This window comes from Poromitra crassiceps (assembly GCF_964638095.1).
Source record: "Poromitra crassiceps genome assembly, chromosome: 10".
NCBI lineage: Eukaryota > Metazoa > Chordata > Actinopteri > Beryciformes > Melamphaidae > Poromitra > Poromitra crassiceps.
Genome location: NC_139631.1, coordinates 20,773,811 through 20,799,568, shown reverse-complemented (window position 1 = coordinate 20,799,568; position 25,758 = coordinate 20,773,811). Strand labels below are relative to the sequence as shown.

The 25,758-nt window shown below is 42.0% G+C and overlaps 1 pseudogene across 2 annotated transcripts; it reads left to right on the top strand.

The window, feature by feature from the left end:
• Positions 1-1,351: 1,351 nt before the first annotated feature.
• LOC310783668 (chemerin-like receptor 1 pseudogene) lies at positions 1,352-25,758 on the top strand (annotated as a pseudogene). Of its 2 annotated transcripts, none has more exons than XR_014554069.1 (2): positions 1,352-1,443; positions 24,505-25,758. The product of XR_014554069.1 is annotated as a chemerin-like receptor 1 pseudogene (transcript). The 2 variants fall into 2 exon arrangements; XR_014554070.1 differs by lacking the exon at positions 1,352-1,443 and adding an exon at positions 24,149-24,243.

Genomic DNA, 25,758 nt, shown 5'->3' with positions numbered 1-25,758 from the left:
AACTTAATATGGCTTGCTGTGTAGCTGTCTTTTTAATTATGATTTAGTTAGTCCCTTTTAATGTGCTGCCCCCACCCTGTAAATGTGTGGAGGAGCTGGGGGAGTGGCAAGAGGGTGTCTGGCTCAAAGTCCCCAGAGATATTGTAAAGGAAAAGTAGGCCTAGGTCTGTGGAGTAGTAACTACCCACTATAGGCCTATCGGTGAATGAGAGTGCATTTCAAAGCAACTAGCTGATGCTGAATAAAGTGTGTGGGATGGTTACATTTCAGTGGACCCTGGATTTGAAGTCCAAATTCTTGAATGTTAAATGTGTGTTCACAGTCATTTTGTTTTGTTCTGTTCTTGGTGTGTTGTTTTCTCTGGCTGTTGCTGCAGAATAAAGCACAGATGAGCTTCAAAGCAGCAAACTCTTAGCCACGTCTCCAGTCCACAACAATCCACTTTAGGATAGCTCTATAGATAGCTACTGTATATAGGCTTAAATTGAAAAGGAAGTGTGCGTGTGGCAGAATGAGCAACTGATGAAGGAGAAACGATGGCATGAAACAAATGACCCTCAGGCCATATTGTGGACTAATTCCATGCGCATCTGGCATACGCTCATATGAGCTAAAAGCTCGGCTGTGGTATAGATAAAACTGTGTGGGTGCAGGAAATAAAATCAGCCAAGAATACTAATTACAATTTTGCTGTGTTGATGCAATTAAACGCCTCATGTCACTTTGGGATTATTATCAGAATGGAACAATCTTACAAAACACGTTAGGTGCCTGCTACGTGTACTGTAACTCATTCCTTGACTTGATCTCCTGTATCGTGGTGTCAAATGATGTAATGCATGGTACATGGATTACACGCCTGCAATGACAGCATACATTACTCACTCCACCAGTGAGGAAAATCTGTGTCTCCATAAAACACTTATATATATTTGATTTGACAAATTTTGTAAAGGGAGGAGGGATTGCTGCATGCGACAGCGTGATCTTTAGATTAGGTGACATGTTTAACTTGAAGCGCTGCCCGGCGCACAGAGAAGCCCCGACAGAGGAGGCCTCACGAATACACAATGACCCATCACAGACGATTAAAATAGCAACCTGTCTTTTGGTGACTTGCAGCCGGGCCTCTGCTTCAAGAGGTAGAAAATCCATCTGCCCACCGGAGAGAAAAAGAGACCTGTCAGGCCTGGATATAAATCCCTCTGGCACGGCTGCCTCGGTCTCTGACTCTCTCTCTCTGTCTTTCTCTCTCTCCCCTCTCCTCTCTCTCTCTCTCTCTCTCTCTCTCTCTCCCCTCTCCTCTCTCCAGCCTCTGCGGACGGGCTCTGGAGCCGCCAGTCTGCCATGTCTTTCTGTCTGAGTGGAGGCTTTGTTCTGGGTGACAGAGCTGGGCGTCAGAGATGGAGGATCTCGTTAGACAGTCAGAGAGGGAGAGGGATGGTGAGTATGGATGGCTCAGAAGGCAGGGATGAGTGGGCAGTCAAATGAGTGACAGCGTGAAGCAGAGCTGCACTGCCAGGAGGAAGAAGGGCCTCCCTGAGTGTCAGAATCCCAGATGGAGGGTTTGCTTCAAAATACAATATGTACAATTTGAAGAAAGTGATGCCTACTCTTACTAAATGATTATCTTTTGTGGGGTGCCTGGCCTTAGAGGTGTATTCAGTTCAAAACAAAACAGAAAGCACCACTTTCTTTCTTTTTTTGGTTAAAAATTGGCTAAGTGTGGTTCAGACATGATTGAGATGTCATCAGTGATGTCATAAGTGATGTCACTTGAGCAATTGTGATGTCATCAGTGATGTCACTCAAGCAATTGTGATGTCATCAGTGATGTAAAAAATCCTTCCTGGCTGAGGCTTATAAGTAGTGGGAGTCCGGAGTATAATCCAACTGTGAGAGGTAGCAATCCCACAAGGCATCTGCTGGAAAGCCATTAGAAGACCAAATTTTTGAGGTAAAAGGTAAAAGGTAGTTTCTCCAGAGCCTCCAGAGTAAAGCTTAGGACATGCTTGAGCCAGGCACCATGAGGCGGAGCTCCGCAGATCGCGCGCATACATTTTTTACAAGCACATAAGCACTTTATGCAGCTGGTAGCACCACGTTGTAATATTAGTGTGTTGATGTATATGTTTTTTTCTCTTTCTTTCTTTCTTTCTTTCTTTCTTTCTTTCTTTCTTTCTTTCTTTCTTTCTTTCTTTCTACACGCACTTGCGGTTGTGGAGGCCTCGCCCCCGACACACCCAGCACGATGACGTCATGTTTGCCGTGCACCCCTCGTGCCTGGCTGCCACGCTCGAGCATGTCCTGGCCTTAATATGATTGGGCAAAAGTTGTCGCAGTGCACAATTCCCCAACTGTGATGTCACTCAGCCAGTTGTGATGTCATCAGTGATGTCACTCGAGCAACTGTGATGTAGAGCTGATGGCACACAGTTGCACAATGGTGCCTAGATGGGTGGGCGGGGTCTGTTTGTCAGTCCAGAGTCTCCACCCTAAAGATGAGTGCGCGTAGCGCACAAGATTTCTAGTGTCTATAAAAAGGGCTATGGGCATATACTGTATTCATGCATACATACTCACATTCATACATACACAGGCACATAGAATAATTCTCACTTGTAAATTACCCTCATCAAAAAAAGAGAAGTAGCAGAAGAGAAAGTTTCATAATGAAACAACCATTTTCATTTTCCAATCAACTTTGTAAAAAAAAACTTCCTAATTATGTCATAGAAGGGAAAATACCTAGTTTCAACAACACAGTCCTCCTCAGTGGTGTCCACATACCAAAATGCCTCTCTCAAAATGAAAATATTCCAGCTCTCAATTGAACACATAATTAACACCTCCTTTTCCCAGGCAGGTAAGTGTCTGTGGTTGGCAGTGGTCCTTCCTCTGTCGAGCCAGGAGTTCTTACGTCGGTCAGAGAGATCAGAGAGACAGTCCAAAATAACTTATTGTTACGGCCTCGCGCGCACACACACACACACACACACACACACACACACACACACACACACACACACACACACACACACACACACACACACACACACACACACAGCTTCCTGTGGTTCTTTAAAAAAGTAGTAGTTAAGTCCATGGTTGACAGGAACAGGCCCTTTGATCAATACAATCTGAAGTTTGACTTTGTGCTTTCAGGTATAGCCAGAATGTGATGCTTTCAAGAGCCAAGAAATATCACAAAAGATTTCTGTTTTGCTGTTAAAGCCTCTTTCTAAAAAAAGAAACTATTCAAATGCAGAGTGCATGTCCCAATCATTTTGTAGCTAAATCACTTTTACTTTTCACCACAATAGAAATGAATAGAAATGTGTTTCTCATACAAAACTTTAGATACACCACATGCTTATTATCTCATCAGGTCACAGACAGTCTGACTATGACTGCCTCGTCTGCAGATCAGCTGCCACATATTCCATAGGGTCTGTTCAATACACAACAACCCTACAGCACGGAACGCAACATCGTGGATAATTAATTTTCCTGGAAGCTTACGCCGTATGCACGCTAACTGGGAGGGAGGTGGAGTGGAGAATCACTTTTTTTTAGTATGCTGTCCTTCCTAAACTCCGGACGAATACAGAAACGATTAGGCGAAAGGTAATATATATAAGAGATAATTTTCCCGCATGAATTCGTGCCCGTGGTCTGGAGAGAGTGGACACCATTAATTCACCTTATGCTCTTATCTGTCCTTCCTCTTTAACTTATTGACACAGCCCCCCCCGAGGGGAGGCATTTCACATAGAGGCACCCTTTATGAATGACTGAACAAAGAGGATATTTACTGTGTGTGTGTGTGTGTGTGTGTGTGTGTGTGTGTGTGTGTGTGTGTGTGTGTGTGTGTGTGTGTGTGTGTGTGTGTGTGTGTGTGTGTGTGTGTGTGAGTGAGAGAGAGAGAGAGAGAGCATTTGTTTTGGCAAGCACTTCTCATGGAGAGTCAGACAGGCACAGATATGCATACGGTATTTGTGATCTGTTTTCCAGGCGATTGGCACAGCTCTCTTGTGCTCATCAGTGTCATATTGCTTGTTTGTCAGCTGCGGCAGATTACAGCGTGGAGCTCAGGCGCTCTCATGTGCTCGGCTTGCTCCTCCAGGCGAGTCACCTCTGCTTATGGAAGATCTCAGCAGGGCCAACAGGTGAACGAAAAGACCTGGTGAAAAGACAGGAGACAGAAATAGCTCAGAGAGCTCAGGTCTCAGCCATTACCGGGGACCTCCCTCGGGCGCTTCTCGCTGTCCGACTTCTTATTTCACTTCCACATTGGCCTATCTGTGTCTATATGCCATTCAGGGGAGTGGGTGGACGACAAGCCACTGGCTCTGTCAAACCAACCAATTCCAACACTAACAACCACATACAGATACAGCACACAAGGATGACTCAGCAACACTAACAACCATATACAGCACAAAGGATGATTCAGCAAGCGTGGGTGGCTCATTACCTTCTTCACCCACCAAGAGGGGATGTGAGATGGCAACACAGGAGATGGCTGGCTGGCTGGTGGCTTTGTTCAGTTTCTTTGCTAACATTATTGCTCACACGTGCTCCCTGGGAATTGTTTACTTGTCTTTATAGTTGTAACTTGTTTATGAGCCTTTGTGAATGCAAATGGGGGGATTAATCAGACTGTTTGAGTGACATTAATTTAATTGCCCCAGTTTGGATTCTGAGTAGCCTTTCAGATGGATCATATAACAACTAGAGATGCACTCAGAGAGCGCAGATCTCTGCCAAGGCCAATACTCAGACACCACCCTCGAACCCTAACTCTCTACGACCTTCCTATCCATAGCCCCGCCCCCTTTCCAGATCACAGTCCCTCCCACCACCCACATAATCTAGCCCCTACCCACCCCTCGACCCGCGACTCTACGACCTGGCTATCCCTAGCTACAGCCCGTTTTCCCCAGCCCCGCCCCCTTCCTTGACCCCCCCCCCACCACCACCACCACCACCAGCACCCACATCCCCTAGCCACTCCCCTGATCCACCCCTCGATGATTTGAGGCCTGTCCACATCCTAATAGAAACTCATATGGCAATAGCCAGTTGTAATTTAAGAAGCAAAAGCAGTAGTAGCAGTATTAAAATACACAAATCAATGCTGTTTTATCAGTGGTACTTGTTGGAACTATGTAAACTCCTAGCCTGGTAAACCAATCACATGAACTCACATTGTTTTGTTCTGCGGATCAGTCTGGCTTCCAGCCCGCCCCCAGCACTTTCAGTACTTGCCTTGACAGACAAACTCCTTCAGCCAATCAGCATCACCAAATCCAATCCAAATCCACTTCAAAGAAGAAAGTATTTTCCACTGAGAAACTCCGCTGGTGCATACTCTTGTTCTGTTTTATTTGTTGTTATTTGAGTCTATTTCTGCAATAACTGCACTTATGGCTGTGTTTACTCTACTAACGTTAATGTTTGGCTCGTTGCGTCAGGAGCCGCCATACTGTTTTGCCAGCGGCGATCCTCATTGGCTGGTTACATTGACAACTACGAGGCAGGTCCCTGATTGGTCCGTGCAAGTAATGCAGGTGCAAGCAAACATCCAGTACACTCCATTTAGGTTTTCCAGTGCCAGGGCCCTCATCAATGTTTTGCTTGCACCTCTGTTACTTCCTGCCTTTTAGACACAAAATGGCTGAGGTGAAAAAGGCTCATGTGAGTTCACGTGATCAGTATGGTTTAAATGTCACCCATCAATTGTTAAAGGAGAATTTAGGTATTTTTCAACCTGGAGCCTATTTTCATATTTGTTTAGGTATAACTACCGTACATCATGAGAGTAGATTTTTTTTAAATTGATGCAGTATTGACCTAGATCGCTTCAGTCGCTTTTCCCACATGCCCCTCCTCCTGCCTTGGCAGCCTGCACGCACGTCCACTAAGCAAGCTTGTTTTTGCAGATTGTTATTGTAAAAGAGAGAGAGAAAATGAATGCTAGTATTGACCTTGCAGCAGCATGTTCCCCCCTCTGTCTGCTGCCCGTCACATTGGTCGAGATAGAAGCTCCTGTTGCCCTCACTCTTCAGTTTGTAATCCATATAATGTTAGTCTGGCTCAAATAAATAGGGGCGGTCATTGAATTCAAATGCATCGTCCATATTCTCGAAATTAGCTAAATATTCAGCCATAAGTAACAAAATCATTCAGCTATGGCTATCTGTTACCCCAAACAAACATGGCAGCTCCCCGTCCCAGCTTTCCGCCCCACCACAGCTGACTTCCGGCAAAGGGAGCTTGTATCTCTACCAATGTGACCTCATTACCCAGAGTGCCTTGCGGCCCGAAGAAAACCGAGCTTCCGTCCGAAATTATATCTCTCTATAATAATGTCATGATGGCATAATCGGATCCTGTCAGTGGTAAAACAAGCTTGTTTAATGTAGTAGGGGCAAGTGGGGAAAGCGATCTAGGTCAAATACTGCACCAATTTCAAACATTTCTGCTCACATGATGACTTACTTATACATAAATAAATAGGCTATGAAAATAGTGTCCAGGTTGAAAACTACCAAAATTCTCCTATAAGTTGATTAAGTGATTATGTTTTAGGAAAGGGCAATGAAGTCAATCAGGCCGAGCATGTCATGTTTTACACACACAAAACAACTTAAAGTGGACGTCGCTCTTATAAAAAAGTCACATGTGAAAGTCCACTTTTCACATTTTGTGCTTTTTGGATGAAGTTTGTGAAGTTTCCTATTTCCCATGTGAAAGTGAGAATGACATTTGCAACTGTGAATTGTCTCTTTCATGTGAAATTAATTTTTCACATATGAAACAAACAGGGGCGTAGCTATGGGTGGGCCTGGCTGGGCCTAGGCCCACCAACTTCTTGCCTAGGCCCATCCAATCACGAGACTTTAAAACCTAAACGGCAGACCTTACTGTCTTTCAGAGGTCTTACTCTTACTATCAGACTTCGTATTGACCATTTCACACTCCTAACCTTATAGAATAACATTTGAATTTAGGCCTAAGTATTTAATGTGAATATTAACATATTTATATTAATCTAATATTGACCTAGAATATGAATTAGAATATAGGATAGTAGAAATTATGTTATCATAATGACATAAGTAATGCTAGCATTACTTATGTCAGCATGCATTTTGAGCTGACCTAAGTGCTGTTAGGATCCACTTTTGACACTTTGGTCAGTGTCAAAAGTGGGGTTTTGCTAGGTGTCAAAATGGCGTACATGTAGTTACACGCTTTAGACAGCAAACAAACCCTACTTTTACTGTCTTTGCAGTGAGCTATACAATATACAATATTTGTACATAGGTATACAATTACTGTAAATCTTTATTTTACTCCTGCTTATATACATAGTCATAGCAGACATTCTACATCACACTTAAGCTGTTTTCACACATGCGCTTTTTACCGCTAAATGACCGGAAAGCGGTCTAATGCCTTCATGTGTGAAAATTGTTTTCCAGTATAAGCCGTCATCGCGGACTTTTCACCAGTTTCGAGCCAGTCAGAAGAGCGGTATGCCGCGATAAGGGACACAAGTGTGAAACGGGTCCAGTCATTTGCCGGTCCTTCTCTCATGGGCGAGGTGTACACACGTTGCTTAACGTTCACTTCCAGCATGCATCATCTAATCATTCGCGCACATCAAAGCAAACTACTTCCACATTTCGCTTCGTGCATTTGCTTTCTCTACATACATACAAGCGTAAGGTCAAAGTTTTTTAATTAGTATTATCAGGCCTAGATTATGGAGAAGCATGCATCTGTCCATCCATCAGTCTGTTTATTTTGTATGCCTCTACTCATCCCTACTCTGAAGTCACATGTGCGTTGACACATGTGTAAGTTGCTGGCAGGTGGTAATTGAGGGGCGAGGGCCATTTAATGCCACTGACATCTGATTCATCAGGCCGGGCCGTATGGTAATTGAGGGTCCCATCTGGACAGCTCCTCCAATGCATAATACAAAAACAAATAGCCAGCGGCATCATCCATTCCCTCCAGCTTCACATCTGCAAGGCCACCATGTAAAACTCCAGAATCAGGCAGCCAGAGCTCCATTAACTGCTTCCCCAGCTCTGCTCTGCATGCTTCTAGGACAGAGGCCTCCACCCATCTGTCCCTATTGTCCTGTGTGACTTGAAACATGACACAAATGTTTCTCTGCCACCCACCAGAACCTCTTCTAGCTGATTATTTTAAGCATATTGCATTTCAGATATTCAGTTATTACTCTGTCTTAGTGTCTTATATAAATTCAATCATGAGAGGCCAGTTGGTAGGATTTAACTAACTTTATTTAGCAATCGGCATGCATGGCAAATACTTTGGCGCATGACTCCATTGGCCAGTGGCGCTGCTCTTGAGGCAAGAGGAGGGCATCTGCATAGGCTAGGAGATCCCCCCCCCCTCCTGTAGGGATCCTACAGGAGTCAAGACTCGTTGGTGGCGGACTGGGGAGGTGGGTGGGGCAAAAACAATGCTTCAGAGGACGGCTTCAGGGGAGATGGACTGCCGTGAAGCTAGCTGCTGCTATGATCGGCCAGAGAGAGAGAGAGGTGACGTAGAACCCTTGCTATATATACAGTATGAGAATGAACTGACGTCAGATATGACGTCATTGCAGACGTCATACTTGGACTTTGACTGACCACGTCATACTAGAACTTGACTGACGTCACGGGATGATCAGGTTATGCATGTGTGGCCTTCTGCTTGAAATTTGGTCTGGAGACCTCACTTGTACTAGATTGGACTGATGTTATTATCATCATCGAACTTGGGAGGGAAACTGTAATGATATGATACAGTATACAATACATTGCTTACATGCAGAAATCTCCTCATGAGCCCAGGTCACTTTGAAGATTAGTGTTGCTAATTATCTTTTTCCTTTGCCATAGGATATTTCTGATCAGGCTAACAGGATTTAGATGGTAACGCTGCACAGATGATCACATAAAACCGCAGAGCCTGGGCCATTTTGGGTTATCATAGCTCCATAATTTATGACATTCCTGTTTGTATCTTATTGGTTTATTTTGATTAACCCCAAAGCTCCTCAAAGTTAGAATGTATATTTTGGTGAGATCTATGAGAGAGTTGACATAGTTTTCTCTTAATCTACAATGACACTGATAACAGTAAGCATGTCTGTGCTTTGTTTGATTAAAGTGAGGGCGATATCCTTAGTTTTCCACTGGATCTTTTGAATGAATGTGTACATCTGCAGCAGCAGAAAGTCTGCCTGGCAGTGTGCTTAACAAGATAACAGTAAGACTGGTATTATGGTACAAACCGCTTCATTGGCAGTTTGCAAATATATAAATTATTACAGTGAGTGAGGTGCCAGCATTTTTAAACTCTTTTCAGTTTCCTCGGATGTTTGATTTGAATTTGGCATGACAATGAGAAAAGATATCCTGTTCGGTAACAGATTATTTTGGATCGTCCGCCTACAGAAAGTACAGAGTATTTCTAGCATTTCAACAGCTTATTAGTTGATGCTCAACAATTCAAATGTATTCACTGTCGTAGATGTTTTTTTCAGATTATCTATACTGTATAGACTCTATAGAGTTTATCTATAGATTATCTATACTCTAGGCAACATATTCTCAGAATAATTTAGTAGCTCCAGGTGATGAGAATCAGGTGTGTGTGTGTGTGTGTGTGTGTGTGTGTGTGTGTGTGTGTGTGTGTGTGTGTGTGTGTGTGTGTGTGTGTGTGTGTGTGTGTGTGTGTGTGTGTGTGTGTGTGTGGAATGGGAATCTGTTAAAGATGTATTATAATAGCCACAGTGAAACAGTTTAATTGTTGAATGGCAACTAATAAGCTGTTGAAATGTTACAAATACTCTCTGTATGTGGACTATCCAAATAAAAGTGTTACGTAATGTCAACTATTCTTTTCCTAACAAATCAGTTATTCTTTAACTGTGGCCCTTGGAAAGATAACTCCCCCAAACTCCTTATATAATGTTCTCTGTAACAGAGGAAGAGCCTCCCTCGACTAATACCACTAGTTATAGTGGTTGGTTCCCTGTGGTGGATCCATCAAACTACAAGAGAAGATGCTTGACATTTTCTATTTCTTCAGTGGGATGTGTCAGTTTAGATGGATGTAGCCTATATAAACATAACAAATACACACACTGCTGATATGATCACAAACCGCTCAGCACTTTCTAGTACAAAGCTTCTCAATTAGTGACCTTATTCAAGTCATGATTCAAAGATCTCAGCCGGGTGAATGAAATACCAAAGGTCTTCAGGGGGTTGAGACAACCACTCACAGTATAAATAAATGACTACAGGCTGCAAGCCGTCTTTACATCTTCAGACAGAGACAAAGCAATGATCTCCAATATCATCCACTGAATTACAATTTAACAACTAGCATGTTTTTTTCCTTTAAAAAATAAGATAATCTGGTAACACTTTAGGATACAGCCTGCAATTTACAGCGTAAGTACAGGGTAACAAACAAAATCAACAAAATCTGTACTTACAGGGTAAGTACAGGGTACAAAATCTGAATGTATGGAATAAGGGGGTAATAAAGGGGGACTTATAAAGGACTTATACCGTACCTATTCTTGTAACTACCGGGTAGCTATTATGTTGTTACAGGGTATGTATGAGATGTACTGTATGAGAAATAATAATTTAATTTCAATTTAGGAGAACTTATACTGTAGTTATTCCGTAACTATCGGGTAGGGTAACTACAGGGGCGCGGGCTGCATTCTAATCTAAAGCAACGTTAATTCCCTCCTAGTTAAATGTAATTACAGGGTAACTACAGGGGCGCGGGCTGTATTCTAAAGCAATGTTAATTCCCTCTGTCTGAGACAGATAGCTTTGCAGGCTAGCTTTGTAGGCTAAGCGTCAAAGAAACGGTAAGATTGTACAGTGAGACAGAACCTGGCCCGTCGTGCGTAGATGAAAGTTATGAAGACATTTATTAGTTAGTCTTTGGATTAATAGCTTGTTGTTGTTTGATAAAACAACAAGACCACACACCTTCACTACACAGCAGGACCTACCTGGCTCTCCAAACAGGATGCTGTGTGGGTTGAAGCGCTGCAGGTTTTGTATGCATTTTGAAAGCTTGTAGCCTGAGGATGGAGGGGATTCATGCCAAAGGAATCACCATGGTCGTAACGTTACCTTGACAAATACATAAATTTAGCCGAAACAACAGAGACAAATTATGTTGTTTACGTGCTTACACACACTCTCAATACCTTGTAAAATATTTAAAAAAAAATAGATAAATGTAGCAAACTACTCTTGCTGTGTTGCCCATAGCTCAAGCTGTGTTGTTAGTATAGAAACGGCCTAGATTTTGACTTTAAACCTGCCCATGACTAGGCGTAAGATTTACACCCGGTTTTAGTGAGAAGAAGGCTTAAGCCTATATGGTACAACTGTTAGGACGTCAAGTTACGCCTGACTTAGCTTAAGACCAGGCGTAAGCCCTGTTGGTGCAACCGGCCCCTGAACCCCAAATTGCTCCTGATGGTGTATCAGCACCCTGCGTCGTAGCTTGGCCCCATTGGTGTATGAATGTCTGTGTGAATGGGTGAATGTACCTACTGATTGTAAAAAATACAGGCCATTTGCCATAAAATCGTGTGTTAATTCCATAGACGTTAAGAGAAAAGAGGTCAGAGAAGTCAGGCCACTGAAGCAGACAACCACTGTTTTTTCCCCAGCTAAGCTTTGAGTTTTCAAAAGGTTTTCTCTGCGCATCAGTTCCTCCTTCGTTAATGTTGTGTCACATGTCCTCCACACAGCAGTTGCCTCTGCTGCGGTTTCCCTCAGCTGCTGTACCTCTGGCACACATTTTAGTCCCGTCATAATTTGTCAAAGTAAGCAGCAAGTAAGGCCTGAGGGACAGTACTCGGGCTATAAAGGACACACACACACACACACACACACACACACACACACACACACACACACACACACAAGCATTCACAAGCATGAATCACAGACAGACCCACTCACTCACTCACCCACTCAAAGCACGGAGACACTAGATGACGGAGGGAAAAAAAGTCAGATCGCTGTTCTGTTCAGATTACACAACTTCTTGTCTTGAAGTCGTTGTGGTTTTCACATTATATGACTGAGCAGCGACAGGATCACACATTACAAGATCTTTCAGCAGGGGAATCCCCGACAAGTCTGTCTCTCTCCAAACTACATTTTGTAACAAAAACACACACGAGAAATACACTGATTCACAGTGAAAAACAAGGAAGAAAAAGGTCTGCTCACTTCTTAGCCAGCTTTATTTCCAAACACCTACTTTCTCACAACATAAATGCTTGCTCTGTCTTTGCTCCTCAGTCCAGACTAAATTACAAAATTCAGGCTTATAATAATTTTTCCAATATTTTATTTTAAATTTTTCAGAATAATGTACAGACAAGAAGACAAACAATCATGCTGAGACACAGACACAGGAAAAGAAAATGAAAAAAATATACATACATTATCAACATTCAATATTACAACATGATTACCAGCCGCATAAGGTGCTTACATGCTTGTGAGAGATATTGTGCCCGGGGTCCCACACAATGGGACATTGAGAAACCAGCCAGGCGAGTCACCCGTCACCCCTCACCTCATCGAGGTAGGCTAGAAACGGGTCAGGCTTATAATAATGATCACAGATTCTCAGAGGGCTGGAGCGCACGTCTTCTCTGGCTCCAGCACTCAGAGAGCATAATTACAGGTAACAGTGTCAGACTGGTTCAATACAGTGGAATGGTTTGGAGTAAAAGTAGCCGTCCTCCTGATAAATCCTTATGTCGAGGTTAGGTTCTTCTTATTTAACTACAACCAAACCCTAACCTTAGCCAAGTTGTTTATACCTAACCCAAATCAGAACAACCAATATCCTTAAATAAAAAATAAAAATGCAATGAAATAGAAATATGTTTGAAGAGTTTTATGGAGTTTCTCTGATCTCCCGTCATCCCAACAGGAGCTCAGCCTTCTTCGGACCGCAAGGCATTCTGGGTATGCAGGACACAATAGTCTCTCCCTTCACACCCCCCATCCTCCGCCTGAGCCTCACACTGCTTCAGTGTCTGTGTGTGTGTTTAGTCAAACTACACACACACACACACACACACACACACGCGCGCACGCGCACGCAAATGCATACATACAGAGATGATTCCTTGCTTTATAGCCTAGTTAAATAACTATGTGGAGCTTTGTATATCAATCGAACTGAAATGGAAGGCGTGGGATGAAAAATCTGTGATGAGAAGGGTGTTCTGACTGCAACATCACCCATCGTTCTGTACACTAAATGGTGCTGCAGCAACGTGTGTGCATGGGAATCATATTTCTACAGTATGGGGGCTGGAAAGTGGTCATAGTCAGACGGGATCTGTGGAAATAATGTCAAAGGAAATAATGTAACTAAGGTCTTGTCTGAATGGGAGGCATCTGTATCCCTGTCTGAACCCGTGTCTTCCCTCTGGATGGATGAAGCCTGTTCATGTAAAGATGTAACGTGGAACCCTGTTGGCCCATCTGCAAACAGCCAGCTCTAATCCTCTTGGGTATAAAGAGTGTGTGTGTGTGTGTGTGTGTGTGTGTGTGTGTGTGTGTGTGTGTGTGTGTGTGTGTGTGTGTGTGTGTCTCTCTCTCTCTCTCTCTCTCTCTCTCTCTCTCTCTCTCTCTCTCTCTCTCTCTCTCGCTTTCTGTCTCGTTTCCCTTTCTCAATTCAATTCAAAAAGGCATTATTGGCATGGATGATTATGAAATCACTGTTGCCAAACCAATACAAATGTGTCCCAGTGAAATCAATACAACATGCAGAGTCTAGATTGATTTGCGTGACATTGGTATATATATAATTGTTTATGCCTATTGAAATCAAATATCTAGTATACACTGAATGAACAAAATATTAGGAACATATTCCTGATTGAGTTGCAACTCCTTTTGGACAATCCATATTTCAATTGTCACAAAGCTTAAAAATGCTTCGCTAACTCGTCTGCTTCTCGTCATCTCCTCCTTTGTGTTTGGTATAGATTTATTAAGGACAATCAATCATGGCGTCATGTTGAAGTGACTTTTTGACTGCTGTCCTTTAAGCTTTACATGTCATCACCGCTGCTCACTGCTTCTACTACTGTGCTGCAATGGATGCTAGCTCCCCCGTGGCAAAAGATCATCAGATTTGCCGAGGCCTGTTGCCTGTTCTCGGGGTATGGCACACATCATAAGTGCCAGGCCCCAGTCATTCCACAGGAGGACAACTGTTATACATGATGCTCATACGCATTCAGAGGAAATCAATAGTTCTGCGGTCACAAAGGACATGGGATCCGGTCATTGACTTGCCAACATAGCCTGTAGCTATGTTGGGCTCTAATTAGCTACTGGGAGAGTCAGATATGGGTCAGATAATGTATGCACATCTTAACACTTGTTTCACCCTGCTTGGCATGACAGATAGTCGGGGTACAGTGTGCCACATCCGGACAATTCAGATATTGTCAGCTAAGCTGTCAATCACAAACAAGACAAGTACTATCAGACGCACCAAACGTAGACTCAAAGACAGATTTGCTGAGCACAAATATGCTATACGGACTAACAACCCTAATTACCCTATGGCCAATCACTACAAAACTGCTGCACACACAAATTGTAACTCTTTGAAAATCATGGCAATAGAAGTCATCCCCAAATCTGCCAGAGGAGGGGATAGACTCAAACATCTCCTCCAAAGAGAAACGTTTTGGATTGTAACCCTAAAAGCAACCACCTTCCCTGGTTTGAATGATGATATTGATTTCTCTCCATTTCTCTGAGTCAGACATTGTTTTTTGTTATTGAGATATTTTGCTCAGTTAAATGTATTTGGTTCCTCTTCCTGTAGCTTCCTGTGAGGTCTCTATGGCCTCAACTTTGTAGGTTGCACAATTGTTGCTGGTACTGTATTTAGTTCCTCCTGTCAGGTTGGAGTGTTATTCCTCTAATTCCCTGTAGTCTGTGGGCATTGCATGACATTGGTCCCACCTGCAGTTTATTTATTTTTTCATTCATTCATTTATTGGGTACCCAATTGTTTTTAACTTTATTGTTTCCTTCTCTATATAAACATAATGTATCTAGCATTATTGTGAATATTGCAAGCTCCCTGTGATGCACAGGTGTATCCAGGAGGGCTAATCACTAATTGCTTGAGTGATGTCACCAGGGCCGTAACCAGGGTTCCGAAATAGGGGAGGTCCAGCAAGGGGAGGCGGATTCGGTGGCGCCCGTAAGGGCGCCGCCGAAAAAAAATTGAGTTTTTTCCCCCCCCTTTTTTGCCATATTTAGAGTAATATATCATTTTAAATCAACATTAGGATTATACTGTTGTGATGTCATTATTCAGTATATTCTCTTTCATGTCACCACCTGCTCAGCTCTCCTGTCAACATAATTGTAACTAACAAACACAAACTGTTTTAGCCAAATTCATATCAAAATGACACCTACAAACACAGGTACACAACCCAAGCCATACACAACACACAAAGTCATCATCGATAATAAAAAAAACATACAGAGGGACATTTATTTATTCCTGATAGGAACGATTGAAAAATAAAATAAAATATATTATGTTGTTTTTAACTTTACACCACCTCTTTTTGTTACTTATTGGGTCATGAAACTGAAACCATGCATATACTGTAGCCACCTGCATACCTGACTTCGGGAGCTTGGCAATTGGCATCATGCATGATTAGCCAGTAGCATCCCAACGTGTCACACAGGTAACATTACTTAAGAGACAGACTAGACACTTACTTTCTTGGTTGTTGCTAAAAAATCTGTCAGTGTCACTCACTGTCTGTCGTTCACTCGCTCACTGTCTCGCAGCTCGCTCACCTTCAATTATCTCGCCAGGCAGACAGACAGTCATCACTCACCACCATGGTGCTGCTCTCTCGGAATCAAGTTACCGCGGACGCGGAGTCAGATGACTTCCTGCCTGACCTGCCTTTCGTTTCAAAATAAAAGCGATCCCGTGTTTTTCATGCTTTTCCATGCAGATTGTTTTATAAATTTTTTTTTTTTTTTTTTTTTTTTTTTTTTTTTTTTTACCCTCTGAAATATTAGGGGAGGTCCGGACCTCCCCGTTCTCATAGCTAGTTACGGCCATGGATGTCACTATATATGCACATACATTTCTGTGTTAGGCGTCTCTACCCTGATGAAGGCTCTGTAGCTGAAACGCATTGGTCTTTTTAATTGTTAGATTTAGCCATGCCACAATAAAGGCTTTTTAACTTTTCTACCTGAAACAGAGTGGCAACCAAAGGGCACCTGTTTCAGTGATTTTACTAAGGACCCACGCAGCGCTTCCTCTTCCCTTCTCTCAAATAAGACAAGTACTAAATTGACTTTCAGACTTTCAAAGACTTGATTGTCTAAACATTCTGTCACTCAATGCATTGTCTTTCCCCGCCCATCCACCCGTCTGGCACTAAAACAAACCATTATTTTCAAAGACAATTTCACCCATGCCATTCCAAACAAAGTTACAGACGTTTCTGTTCTAAAGGAACTCTATAAGCATACAGATTGTTCACATACAGAAACTGGTGCATACATGTTGTCAGTATGTAGGGCCTCTGACTCAGCACATGCATTGTCTTACTCAGTCAATATGGTACAGTAGTATCTATGCTGATGCTCCAGCAAAACACACACAACTGCTACAAAACCATATGGCTCTGGTAATAGAGGAAGTATGAAATTACAGCATTGCCATCTGAGATGAATGCCATTGCTTTGGTCAATCGATCAATTTCTCCACATGATTACCATCCATTTCCGATATACTGTAATTCAGATATCCTTTCATTTTAATCTGCATTGTTCAGCTGGATTTGAGGTAAGCAGATTTATGCTTTTGACTGCTGCATCTCTGCCATTCAATCTATATAATGGTTTTCAAGCGGAAGACACTAATGTAGCGGTAATGCTCAAGTTACAATACAATTGAAATAGCAGCACACTGTCTGACAGGAGTGGAACTTGATACGGAGATGAGGGCAGACGATACTCCATCAAACCGGGAAAGAGACAACCCAGAAGGAATGAAGAATCATGACTGCAGCGGCTTATTGCAAGATTTGAATGCTTGAAAGAAAGTAGAGAGAATGGTTGAGTTAAGGTTGGAGCATTTCATAAATTAGGTCACATCCTGCTGAAATCAATAGTAATTTATGCTTCTATATAAGTCAGTTTGATGTCCAAGTGTGAGGACAAATTCTGTGCAGCATAAAATCAACATGCATTTTGTATACATTCTTTGGTGGAGTTGAGTAATTGGACTGGTTTCTTCTTTGTCTTTTGTCTTAGAGATCATTTATATCTTGCCCCATTGTTCACCCTCATCTCCAGCACTGTACACATTTAAACCATGGAGACCTCATGCAAACAAACACACTGGACTACTTAGAAGTCATGATGTCAGACGTTACACAGAAATAATGTTTCCTATCCTGTAGATTAGATATTTAAAGCCAGCATTTATCATTTTACGCTTACAAGGAAGGACTTTGGATCCCACAAAACATCAGCTTTACTCAAGCATGTGTGATGTGTGAACATGTGTATCTCAAGTCAAACCAGAATCCTTATCAGATTAGTAGAGCTGAACGACCTAGGGAAAAGTTGGGAAGTGATTTATTTGACTCCATAGTAAAAAATATATCACGATGATCAACCCTGAGGACTGAAACAAACAAACAAACAAACAAACAAACAAACAAACAAACAAACAAACAAAAACAGTATATTCTATCTACCGGTTTTAGGCTGAGGGAATAATGACCCTGCTGCTTAATCAGTGGTCTCTAGATGTCCAGCTGTCCAGCTAGGTCTTTGTTTTGGACAGTTTCTGTTAAAGGTGCAGGAATTAAGAATTTTCTTTCTGTGTGTTTGACAACACAATTTCACTCTTGCAATAATAAAAGAGAGGATTAGTAGTGTATTTTTGTTCCTTCATAAATTATTTCAAAACTGGCGAAATCATAACCTCCGTACGTAATTACATGCAAATGAAGGAAAAACAAAAATGCCACTGAGGTGCCACTGAGATGCCACAGGCTGCCATGAGGTGCCACAGCCTGCCAGTGCCACTAGGAAGATCCTGGTGTCTCTCGAAATCTATGTTGAAACAACGGTTGACTGCAATCTTCTGAATGGCTGAAGTGGTTTTGCGCCCCGGATGCGCGCGCACCTAGTTTGTATACAAGAAACCCGTCTGATGGATCAACAATGACTCTGTTTTTGGACCAGTATGCATTGTTCCAGACTCACACATTTGAACACCCAGTACATTAATTATTAAAATAACAGCACACGCGTGAATATTCTAGATTTTCTCATCTAACCCTAACCCTCTGATTTAGGCTTACTGCCCTTTACATCTTATGGGGATATCAAATATGGGGATATCAAAAGCGGGGAAACACCTTTAACTGTAGCCGAGAACATTTTCATGACTGTGTAAAGTAGATTTGGATTGATACCTTAATGCTTAACTCAGCACAGAGAGTAACTAAAACCTTTAGCAGTTGGATTTGAGTAAAAGTAGAAACTTGTGAAATGTTACTTGTGTATCACTGTTCAGCTTCTAAAATATAAAGCAGGAATCCAAGCTTCCTCAAAGGGCTTGCTATAGACATTTCCCAGGGAAAGACTACCTGGCTATTTGGTGTGTTATGCTTGATTATTTATAGCCTAGGCCTTCATTGGGAAATGTAATCTCCCTCTAGGTCCTCATAGGTGAAAGTGACTTTGCTGAGTGCATCTATAAGTAGGTCAGGTATGCATGCATGCAATTAAACATTTTCTAATTTAAGTATCTGGTTCAGGATTTACATGTAAACGCTTCTTTCCAAATCTAGGTATGAAATTGCCTGTTCATCATAATTATCAAGATAAATAAAAATAGAAATAGATCATATTAAGAGAAAGTTATTTTCTATATTGGATTCTATAATGTGTACTTCATCTACATTCACTAAAAAAAACATTTGCCTCCCTTTAAAGTTTAAACACATTATGTTGTGCTTAGAAAAAATCTAACTGGAAAAAGCAGTCTCTAAATTTAGGCAAGGTTGTACATTTTAAAGAGAGTAAGAGTAAAATATTGTTTGTATCACCCCCATTATTTAATTTGGAAGATATTACAGTCCAAAAGATTTGGTATTATGAAGTCTCTGCAGACTGTTTATGTTTAAGGTCTAGTTACATGGATCCTGATGTGAGCTAAACCACGCTCTGTATACAAACAGGGGAGCAAACATTATAAACTCACAGACACGGTCTCAGGCTGCAGACTCTACTGAGTTGATTGGATTCTTGATGTTGGAAGTATTCAGAACACCACTGGGAGCCTTTATCAGTCTTCAGTGTTTAGTTTGTTCTCAGGCAGCACAGAATAATCTAACAAACAAGACAGGACCAGTTTATCAAAACCTGCTGTTTCAGAGAACATGATTAGCACTTTAAATTGCAACCGTAGGCCTCTAATTCTGTTCAGATCTATATGCCCCTTGCAAATACCAGTTTCTCAGATTAGATTTGCTGCTTTCCTTGGATTCACACCAAATGAAAAATGCCTGTGCTAGGTTAAAAAAGAAAAAATCATAAAATATCATTACATGTAATGTAATATCATAGGCAGGAAAGATGAAAGATAAATAACATCATATGACTAGAACTTATTGTTTATTCAATCACCCATACACACAAATACACTATATATTGCACTGTTTATCATGGAGAATCATTTATGAGATATTTTTTTGCTTCCTTCACACCTTCAATAAAATGGAAAGTGGGGGATGTCAACAACAACACAAACGTTGCATCTAAACAGAATTTTGAATTGCGACATGCTCACACTAACCTGCAGTAGCTGCCAGTGTGAAACAAGGCATAAATTGGGTAGTTATTGTAAATGTATAATGTAGCAGGTTTGAGGAAGTTCAGAGCCAGAATGCAGTATCATAATAATATAACATACAAATAGGGTGTGGAGAAGACCCTGCTGTGTCTTGGAGGTGAGAGTTAATTTAGATAGACCGAGATCTCTACAGCTGCTTATAAACATGAAGAAAACTCTGTCCTTCCTTCCTCTCTCTGTCCTTCTGTCTGTATCATGGGGAAAGTTTAATATGAAAGAAGGAATCTTGTGTGTCATGTTTGGAAACATTGGTCTCCTCCTCTTTCATGATAACCTTTTAAATTTTGTGCTGGTGTGCCCCTAAACTTCACCATAACAACAACATGGGTTCTTCTCCATTCCTGACAGTGGATCCTGCTCTCACGTCACTATACACCTATTTCACATTACACCCAAATCAGCCATTTTGTGTCTAAAAGGCAGGAAGTAAAACAAAGAAGATCCAGTTTGCTGTTCCTCTTCTATCAGTGCATGCCGTTTAATATTTATATTGTGTTACTTCCTGCATTTTAGACACAAAATGACTGCTTTGTGTGTGTGAAATAGGCTAAGTGTCAAGGGAAGAGCAGTGCACCGTAGATGAATGTATGCATCTGCCGGGATAATTATTGCTATGAAGCAGAATGACCCAAGAGGTTTAGAGAGAATGATGGCAGTGGTTTTCTCTGGCTTGCTTTCACAACAGCTGTTGTTGCTTTTGTGTGTTATTAGAGTCGACTTCTGCTGCTCTGCATCAAAAGCTTAAATTAAAATCATTATTTGTATGGCTCATACATGGCTCTCCACATCACAGTGGAGAAAAGCAGCAGTGTAGTTTCATGTGCCTTTACCCTTCTGTGTGCCTTGACCCACCAGAACTGCCGGAAGTTGATATTATCAGAGCCATATCACACTTAACACTTAAAGAGAAGGATGATCATGAGGACACGTCCCCATTTCACAAACCATGACATAGAAGAAAATAGTAAAAATACTGAAAAAACAACTGTAAAAAATACTGTCCTGTTAAAATCATTTAAACCCTTGTGGGGGAGGGACATGGAATATTTGTCAGGACATTTTCATCAGCAAGATAATCCATCTTTTGTTGTTGTTGTTTATTGTGGAATGGGGATATGCTCAAATTGGCATCTTTTATGGGCAAATACCGAAGATGAGCGCTACAATGATATGTATCTTCTATCTAGAAGCTTGATTTTGGTTTTCTCTTTCTTGAAATGTGTCTTATTCTTGAATTAGTTGTTGTGTGAGGTTGCAAAAAAGGGGAACTTATTTACACAACATCTACAAAACAACAGGAAGAGACCTTCAAGAGGCCAGTAGGTCAAAAGAAGGATGGAAGTGGTGGGAAACCGTTCTGGGGTTGGAAATACATCTTATAGTAAGAGGCAACACAGCTCTGTTGACATTCAGTTCCGGACAGCATCAGTCAACAGTCAGTGGATGGTCTAGCTATATGTATTTTATATTTAATTCACCTAATTCCTTTTGTTTAGATTACATGAAACTGTATTGATCCTTGTGGGGAAATCAGCTAAATCCTGAATGAATGAATGAATGAATGAATGAATGAATGAATTTATTTGGTGATAAAACAAAAAAGAACACAACAGTACATATAGTAAGAAAAGAACAGACAATATATCAATCACCGAGGATAAAAACACAAAAAAGCCCGAAGACTTATTTCCATTGTGGTTCTCACATAAAACAAGACGAGGCATAAAAAACATAAAACACTTAAAACAATAAAAAAAAACATAAAACAACGGAGAGCGGTAACATTAAAGGAACTCAAGGTAAAACAAATAGCAGCAGATAAAGCAAATAGCAGCAGGGCAATGTATCACTTATAAAAAGAATAAAATAAATAAAAAGGCTATCAAATAAATGTAAAGTGCATTGCCATGGAGCCAGTAATTTAAAGTGCATTTCTATGGAGCCAGTACTTTAGGGCTATTTTAAAACTTGTCACAGTAGTACTTGCTTTTATTTCCCTTGGCAGATTGTTCTAGTGAACTGCTGCAATGTACCTGAAACTATTTTTCCCCATCAGACTTTTAAAGCGACAGGGTATAAAATCTGTCGACCTACCTCGAGTAGCGTGCTGATGTGTTTCTCATACAAGTAAGAAGTAGTTTAGTAGGTACCTCGGGACCTCATGTAAAGTGATTTTAAAAGTGAGTAGCATTTTGATATATATGGCCCCTATCGTTGCATCGGCGCAGTTTCTAGGCCGAGCGGCAGGCGCAGATCAAAGCAGTGGGCGTGGAAAGGCGCACTTGATATCGTCGTGCTGGCGCTAGATGCAGCCCAAAGCATTACAACCACGCCTTTTAGGCGTAAAATTATGCACCGTCATGCTCATTGGATAAGTGCAATAAACGAATCGCACGCTTGCCTTTTTAGCTCCAATTCCAGTGATCCCGCAAAACCAGACGAAAGCCAAACGCTCTGCCCCCCCCCCCTCCCTTCATCCAGCCTGTCTGTCTGCATTATAGGCTATTATTCCATATTATTATGCTTCTCAAACCAATCTAACTGCAGTTTCAATACTGCAAGCATGTAAATACGCTACACTATAGCAAGATCAAAGTGAAAATAATGTTCTATGCATCAGCTAGAAAAATATAGCCTATTAGATTGGTGAAAGTTTGTCCAGAAAGATATCATTTTCTCTCGCCTGCTGCAGGAAGGATGATGCACATAAATATACCCTACATTATGTCAAGTCATTGCATAAATGTGTTTTTATTGTAAAACTAAATGTGAAATAGGGCCAAGTTATTGGAGGGACATCACAGTATAGCAGATGCCATTAGAAGCGCGTTCCGAAGCGCGTTCCGCTGTTACTTCTCTAAATCACGTTAACTCGACAAGGGGTATATATAGGCCCAGGAGGACATATATGTTTCACATAGGGTGGTGTTTTCATTTCGAGGTTTTATTTGGTCCAATATTGAAATGTTGACAATGGCAGGCTGTGTTACCATTACACATTAATTTAGAACTACCTTTTATATCTATTTTGGCTCATTTGGTGGCTATTTAGTAGCGAAATGAAGAAACACAATGCATGCTGGGAACTCAGAGAGAGAGAGAGAGAAGGGTGACAGAGAAGAAGCAGTGAAGGCACAGAATAGGCCTGCTTTACAAAAGCGCAAAGCGCTAAATGTAGGCCAGGTCCCAAGATATCACTAGGCTGGTATTTAGCGCCGACACGCCCACTTTGGGACTGCGCCACGCCCATTCGGCCTAAAGCGCATTTGGCAGCCTAAAGCCTATTGCTATCTTGCCGAAACAGGCGCAAGGCACGTTTTTTTGCGGTTAAGGCCCGTAATAGCGCCGATGGCCTGTGGGAGAATAGAGCCCATAAAGTGCGCTTTTCAACCGATAGCCATCGGAGACTTTCAAAGTGCTTGGTGTCAAGGTGAGTACGGGGATGCATCTTCAGTACTCGGATAAATTTATTTTGGGCTGTCTGCAGCCTGCCCTTTAATCGTTGTGTTAGGCCAGTGTACCATGAGGTGGCAGCATAGTCAATGTGGCTTTGCACTAGTGCCCCGGTAAGAGTGTGTAATATCTGAGTGTCTAAGAAAACCGCTTTTCTAGCTAGGAATTTTATTCGTTGGTGAATTTTTGTTAGAGCAGTCAATGCCATTTTTTCACCAGATAAGCAGTTATCCAAGACACATCCAAGATATTTAATGTTGTCAGTGCCCTTGAGTGTACAGTCTCCTATTTTCACAGCAAAACCCGGTGACCTTGCTCTGATTTTGCTGCCAAACAGGATGGCCACGTCATGGTAAATCAATCAGAGGCAGAGTACAACATAGGCGTGCTCCCATCCCATTAAGGTGGGGTTTCCACAATCAGAAGTAGTTCCCAAGTGGGAAAGGAGCGAAGGAGGGGAGTTCCATGAAGCTGGCCACAATATAATTTCCGGTTCTGTCGCCGAAGCGCATTGTCTTTTGGTTATGATACTGAATTCTAAAACAGAACAACGCCTCCGAGATTGTGCTCTGTCATATCACTACTCTCCCCACAGAAACACCCCTGCTATATATGGTATGCACTGCAGTCTGTTGAGGCAGTTGAGTCTTCTACTTCGTAGACAGAGCCTAGCTACTTCCTTTTTTTCGACAGCTGAACCCCGTGAAAGAGATTGATTGTTTCCTTTTCTCTGACCCACAAAAGGTAAGCGGACTGACACTTTTTCAGGGTCAATAGTTTGCTCTCGCCAAAGTGACCTGTACTTTAAACTCGGTTGGCTAAAATAGTCTAGAAGATGCAGGCAGGTCATAGCAAAGTATTACTCTTTCATGACACCCTAGGAGAAAGACAGAAACTGCACAACTGATTTACAGCAATTCATTTAGATTACATGAAACTTTAATGATCCCTGTGAGGAAACTAAATCCAGAGTAGATCTTATACATACCTTCTTTTCTTCCACAGGGTTTTGAAAGTCAGTCCTGCTACTCAAGCAACAATGGGAGATGATGACTCCGGCGGGTTTGACTATCAATACAGCAATGACACTTACGAAGAAAACACCATTCCAACTGAGAAGCCAGTTTTTAAACACATATCAACATGTTTCAAGGAAGCCTCATGTGTCACTCTGGTGGTGGTCAACGTAGTCATTTTTCTGCTGGGATGCTGCGGGAATGCGCTGGTCATCTGGATGTCCGGCTTCAAGATGAAGAAGACGGTCAACACCACCTGGTACCTGAGCCTTGCCATCTCCGACTTCATATTCTGCGCCTGCCTTCCATTTAGCATCACATACATGGTGATGGGGGAGGACTGGATCTTCGGGCGATTCATGTGCAAGTTCACCTCCTTTGTTAATGTCCTCAACATGTTCAGCAGCATCTTCCTCCTGGTCATCATCAGTGTTGACCGCTTAGTGTCGGTCATGTGTCCGGTCTGGGCTCAGAACCACCGCACCATTAGGAAAGCCTCTGTGGTTGTTGTCTTAGCCTGGGTTGTCTCCATCACACTGAGCATCCCCTCTGTCATTTTCCGGGACGCTGTTAGCCACCTGGGGAAGACCACTTGCTTCAACAAATACCCGGACCAACACAGCCACAAGGCAATCGCCGTGAGCCGCTTCCTAGGAGGCTTCGTTGTCCCATTCTTGATCATCATCATCTGCTACTCTGTCATTATAATGAGACTTCGAAACAACAGAATGACCAAATCCTCCAAGCCCTTCAAAGTCATGACGGCCCTCATCGCCACTTTCTTCATCTGTTGGCTGCCCTACCATGTCTTTGTCCTGCTTGAGCTGAACCACAAATACTACAACCCGCACTTACTAACTATTGGGCTCCAAGTTGGCACATCTGTGGCTACAGCAAACAGCTTCCTTAACCCTGTGCTGTATGTTTTCATGGGCAATGAGTTCAAGCGGAAGTTCAAGAGCTCTGTGCTCTCTAAGATGGAGAATGCGATGGCAGATGAGGGCCGCACTATGAGCCGATACCTGTCCAGGTCCAGCTCCATGGATCGCAGAGCCTCGACGCACGTCTAGAGGTCTCTGGAAAATGTCAGTTCAGTGCTCTCACTTGTCATCAAAATGCTAGGGCTTGGAGCAAAATTTAGACTTTTCAGGAATATCACACTGCACCACTTCATTTCTCTATTAGAATATTTATTTTGTTGAGGAAAAGGGACTGAAAAAAAGATTTTAAAAAGGTTTTGGCC